We start from the raw sequence: 6,000 nt of genomic DNA on the forward strand, positions 1-6,000 counted from the left end.
CTCTATTGTCACCTTTTTACACTGCATCAAGTTCAAGCTTCTTATCCTTACCATTAAGGCCCTCCAAAATCTGCATCTACTTATGTGATCTTGTATATCCTATTGCAGTCCCCATCAACATCTGCACTCCATTAAGATGCCACCTTTGACTACCTATTGGTCCACTTCTCCCACAAGCATCAGGAGTTCCACCAACACTACTGCTTGTTGTTAGAATAATTTCCCCAAACTAATCCATAAAGTCACTACCTTCTCCAATTTTCCTTCACAATCTGCTACTTCTGTGAATTCTATGAAATTTTCCCCCCTAATAATGTCTAAAGGGAGTGCTAATACTTATTTAGGGCTTGTCCAGATGGCGTGGCAAAGAACAGTGGAGGGGTGTGATTTGTGAAGCACTCTAACGTGCTGCATTATAACTGCCCCATGTAGACCTTTTTGACACTCTATCTTTTAGATACACCTCTGGGTCCGGGTCCAGGTCCAGGATAGGGGTTAAAAGCAGAAAGACAACATAGCCCCATCTTGTATTTTTCACTCGTTAGATGGAACCCTCTTCCTGGGGAAATGTAGACACAGAGTCACAGATGACCCTATTGTATCCTGTTGTTCCACTCAGTTTGAGTGTGTCCCCTGAAACACACTCATAGAACCGTCAGCCTCAAATTTCTCTACAGCTCATTTCCTCCCACTCAGCCCCCTCCTGCAAATTTTCATATAACCTTGGCAAACAATGGAGCTCCAGCAATAATACAGGCAGCCATCATGTGTTCTTGTAATAAAATTGCTCAGTCGTTGCAATTTAACTTTCATATTTACTTTTAAGATCTATTTTACTCCAAAAGATTGCTGGTCATATTTCCTTTTGACCCATGTAACATGATACCATCCTTAGTTAGTGTGCAGAATTTTTGGTGCCAAAAACTGACCTGTAGAGAGCAGGAGATCTTAGGCATTTTAGGTCATATGACTTCAGTTGAATCAAGTGAATTGTCCAGCAATCCAAGTTGTGTGTGTGTGCGCGCACACGAATACAAACACATGCATATAAGACAGAGAGATAGGAATATAGAGTAAAATATTTATTTTTAGTCTTCACTGTGGTCTAAAATGAAATATAATTCTCATACCCAGCCACTTAATCAAATTAGTGCCAGTAAGCTTTTGTCTGTCTCTGCAAATGTTTTTCAGTTCTGAGATAGTGATATTTTCAAGAATTATTCATGATCAAAGAAGACAAAGGATGTGTCAGCCTCTTTAGATTCATATTTATCGTTTATTCATCCATGGAAACTGATCTTCATCTATGTTTGTGTAACCCACATGGTTGCATTGCAGCCTTTAGTTGTGCAAATAAGTGTCATGCTGTTTGTAGTGGCTCACGAGTGAGAAGACCAACCTAAAGGCAGACTGCTAAGAAGTAGGACACAAACCGTAAATTGGTTGTGAGTTCTTAATTAGATTTCATCAACCAAGTAACAAGTGTGAACTCCTAAAGCATTATGACAGTCTTACTATGGAGTCATAGACTTGGGTATTCCAGTCTAGCTTGCCATCCAGGCCTGACTCTGTGATAGATGGTCACTTACACCAAAATCACAATAATATTCAGGTTACCCTCAGTATCAAAGGACCAGTCACTTACCCCAGGTCAATTGTATCTCAGATCTGAAACCAAAGGTAACATCTGTAGCCACTCTTGTAATAAACCAACAAAAGATTTATTAACTAGGAAAAAGAAATAAAGAGTTGTTTACAAGGTTAAAGGAGGTAAACATACACATACACTAATGAGATATAGTCTTGGATTTTAAAAAGTAATATAAACATCTATAATAAGCAGCTCTATATGTCCTTTAGGGCTGACCTATGGGGATCTCTTCCTTATATTTAGGAATTTTTGCCCCTCAGAGTCCAGACAGCATAAAAACACCTCAATTCCTTCTGGTCAGTGATTTCTTTATTTCCCCCTCCCAAGAGTCCAAGCCAATGGGATGAGCACTTCTGCCCATAACCTCTTCATGGGTGGGTGGGTGGGGGAGAGCAATCAACAGTCTTTGTTCCACAATAGCCCTCCCTGAGGGGCAGGAGATAACACCTTCTATAGGAATCTAGTATTTTGCTTTTTTTTTTTTTTTTTTCCTGTTTGAGTGTGATGGGGTGTTCACTACACACTGGAAAAGAAGGGGTTAATTGAGGCCTCATGGGCCTGCTGCAGAAAGGAGCAGTGGAAGTGAGTCCTCCAAGCAGCCTAGGAAGGCTGCACAGGAAGCAGCCAATTGGAGGGAGGCTGCACAGAACAGCCAATCAGGGCCCTGCAGGCTCACATAAAAGGAGCTGCAGGGCCAGAGACAGTCAGTGGCTGTGGCATGCTGCAGCAAGGGTAGTACCTTGGGCAAAGCAATTGTGGGGATGGAACAAGGGGAGTCAGAGAGAAATCCAGGCTGGCTGCTGGTGCTTGTGGGCTGACTTACCTGAGAAGAGGGTGAAAAAGATGCTGGGCTGTGGGGAAGTGTCCCAGGAAATTGAAGCTGCAGAGACAGAAGTTGGAGGTGCAACAAGAGGCTGCTAACTACAGTGTCCCTGGGCTGGAACCCAGAGTGGTGGATGGGCCTGGGTCCTCCCCACCCCACACACTTGCCACGGGGGAAGTGGTAGGATTTGGACTGTGATACTAATTCCCTACCCTGGAAGGGGAGAACACAGATAGTGGCATGGCCAGAGGGCTGACCCACGAAGAGGACGTTGCAGTTCCTGAGGCTGTGAGAGTGACTGCAGGTGGACAGCAGAGATGGAGTGACTGTGTGCGAACTACAGACGGGGGTGTCAGACTTGTGCTAATCCCCACAGTACCAAGAAGAGATGCCAGTCGGACAGTGAGTGATGCACCTCAGGACAGTGAGTTTCAGAACAAACATTTTAGTTCTAGAGCAAATATGTAGCTATTACCTTATAGCCTGGTATGCACACATCATAAGTAAAATTAATATATGCAGCATTCTATAACATTCTAAGAACACTAAGATCTTTTAACTATACAAACCCACCAGTAAGCAGACTAGTATCCAGTTATGCATTTGTCAGTGTTCAGTGAGGCCCAGAGCGTGGGCATGAGCTGGCACCTGGTCTGCCAGCATCACAATAAGGAAAGAGATTGTGGGGAGGACACTTAGTCCCCAAAACAAAATCAAGAAACTTTGTAGCATGTACACTTTTCTGAGCTGTGCAAGGAGACTGTTGGATGGGGCAGAATCATCCAGAAGCTGGACCCAATGGGAACTCAACGGGTGAGAGGATGAGTTTATAAACAGGAGGAGTGGGAGCCAGACTGAAAACCTCAGCACTGGAGCACCACACGGACCAAAAGGGTCAGCTATAAGGACTGTGTTTCAGAGACTTTGTCAGTTTTGCTGGATTAGACTGCAGACTTTATCACCCCCCTGGAGAAGAAAAGGGGACTAGAATTGCTACAGCCTGTGCAAATTGCAGGTAGCTATCTGGGTGACAGCAGTGCAAGCACTGAGAGCACAAGAGAGTCTCTCTGTTCTGGTTCCTGGTGCCTCAGTGGCTCCAAGCTACAGGGAAGAGCAATTTCAGGGAAATAACAAAGAGGAAAAGGAGAAAGCAGTTTGACTGACAAGCAGAGATGGGGAGGAGCTGGGCAGGGAGGAGCAATGGTGGCAGCACTGCCCTGAGGAGCTAGAATGGCTGGCTGGAGGAAGACAAGGCCTGAGATGTGGAGCTGAGGTTGGGGGACATATGGAAGAGGGGCTGGGGATGGAACAAGCTGAAAAGCCCTGGGGCACAAAGGATCTGTCAGCTTGGAGTGGGGGACAGGGACAGAAAGGTCTGTAACATCTATAGTGTATTCCCCACACAACCTTGAAGAGAATCCAGGATTCCAGAGAATCACCATTTCTCTGCTGTCAACAAACAGCTATGAAATCCTTTGGCAATACGTGTGTCTCCTTTCCCCTTAGTGACTGCCCATGCGGAGGATGACAACATACTACCACTAGCAGTTACTCATTAGTTCAAGTGGCATACATCTGTGCAGATATGCTCTGGGCATGAATCAGGGTTGTGTGGTAAAGGAGGCTGTTGTCTGTAAGACCCCTTCCTCTTTTGTTGCAGGAGGTGTAATGAATGAAGCAGTGGATTGTAGGAAGAGAAAGCAGGACATCCTGCTGTCGGCTGTCCTAGAGAACTGGATTTTATCCATGTGTGTTCCTATGTGATGCTGGGCAAATCACTTAAATCAAACTTTTCACATGTGGTCATTAATTGTGTGTTCCTCATTTTCTGGGTCGCGATCAGTCTGGTTAGCAGAAGTGCTGTGCACTCACAGCTGCAACTGAAGTCAATAGGGGCTGTGCTTTGAACATATAAACTACTATTTAATATCAAGCTTTCTGAAAAATCAGGTCTTAAGTATCTCAACTTGAATTCCCAAAATAGTGGATACTTTTGACTTTAATTTTTCTGTGCTGCAGTTCCCCATCTGTAAAACAGGGATGATACCACCCCCTCACCTGACGGAAGGGTCATGAAAATAAACTCATTTGTGAAGGAACTCAGGTACTATAATAAGTGCCATAGAAAAGCCCATGAGGAAATTAATAATTCTGTTTTTGGAGCAGGGTTTGAATAATGTACAGTAAATAAGGCATGGTGCCATACACTAAAAATGAGGACAAAACAAACTATTGATTAGCTGTTCATTCAGTGATCAGAGTCCATCCTGTTTATTAAATCAGGCAGAGGTCATGCGAAGTAAATAGTATGTTATCAATAAAGACTGTATCCTAATGCATATGTGCAAGGGGGACAATTTAAGGTTGCACAGGCAACCTTTTTTCTGGTATTTTCTATTTCTTGAGTGCTTACCTTTGCAAACGTAATATTTTAGCATACTTTTTTGTGTGCAATTATATAAAAATTGAATTAAATACCTGAAAGTTGGCTTACACTATGAGAACTCAAATTGTTTGTTCTCTATTGAAAAACTGAAAGTCCCAAAAGCTCTGAAAACTCATTATGTCCTACAGTTATTAAACATGTAAATAAAACAATTGGCAATCAAAATAGCAGTCAATAGTACCATTTACTATTGAGAAATCCCATTTTTATACTGTATTTGCAGTATGGGCATATATTGCATCATTGGTTTAGCAGTAAATCAGTGTTTCAGGGACAGCTGCACAGTTCCATAGGCAAATACATATGGATACATGTAAATATGTGGAGAGAAATAGCAAACACCATTAAGAATCATTTAAAAATCTGTCACTGATGGCTAACCCCAGGATGCTAAAGCAGATATTCGTGTATCACCTTGCAGCATAAAGTGACAAGGAACTTCAGTGGAGAGTTCACTCATTTCAAAGGTAACTATGCATATACAGTAAAGGAATATTTTCTTGTAGATAAGAAAAGATGTATACTCAGAGTTTTAGGCAATCAGCCCTCGTTCTCACTAGAAACATTGGTAAAACTGTCAGGAAATGACTTGGACTGACAGTCAACTACTTGGTTATGGTACTTGGAAATCTTCCCTCAATTCTGAGATTTGCTTCTTCCACAGTGGAGGCAGAAAGCAGTGGGTGTTGTCTGTTTACATTTTATTTGGGCCTGCCTTTGGTGTCTGATATCATCTTAGAGCATTTTTTATTGGGTTCAAAGTCTGACCAGGAATAGTTCTTGGCTGACAGGGTTTCCGTGTCTGATGGACAGTGTCCAGTGGAACTCTCAGGCCCCTTTTCACTTGTGTCCACCCAAGTTCAGGCCTTCGAGTGCTTGGCTTCTCTTCGGTCTACTCTGGTGCTTGTTTCATAAGCCTGGCTGGTGACTTCAGTAAAGATCGCAGGCCCTCATGTCAGGGAAATCGTCTTGCCCTGAGCCAAAGCCTTTCTCTTTTTCTTGGGCACGTCTAAGTATTTCTTGGCTCAGTACAATTACATTTTAGGCGAGGCTAACACACCCGACACTTAATCACTGAAC

Source organism: Emydura macquarii, unplaced genomic scaffold (assembly GCF_026122565.2).
Source record: "Emydura macquarii macquarii isolate MOO-44397 ecotype Brisbane River unplaced genomic scaffold, CSIRO-AGI_Emac_v2 contig_1146, whole genome shotgun sequence".
NCBI classification, from domain to species: Eukaryota; Metazoa; Chordata; order Testudines; family Chelidae; genus Emydura; species Emydura macquarii.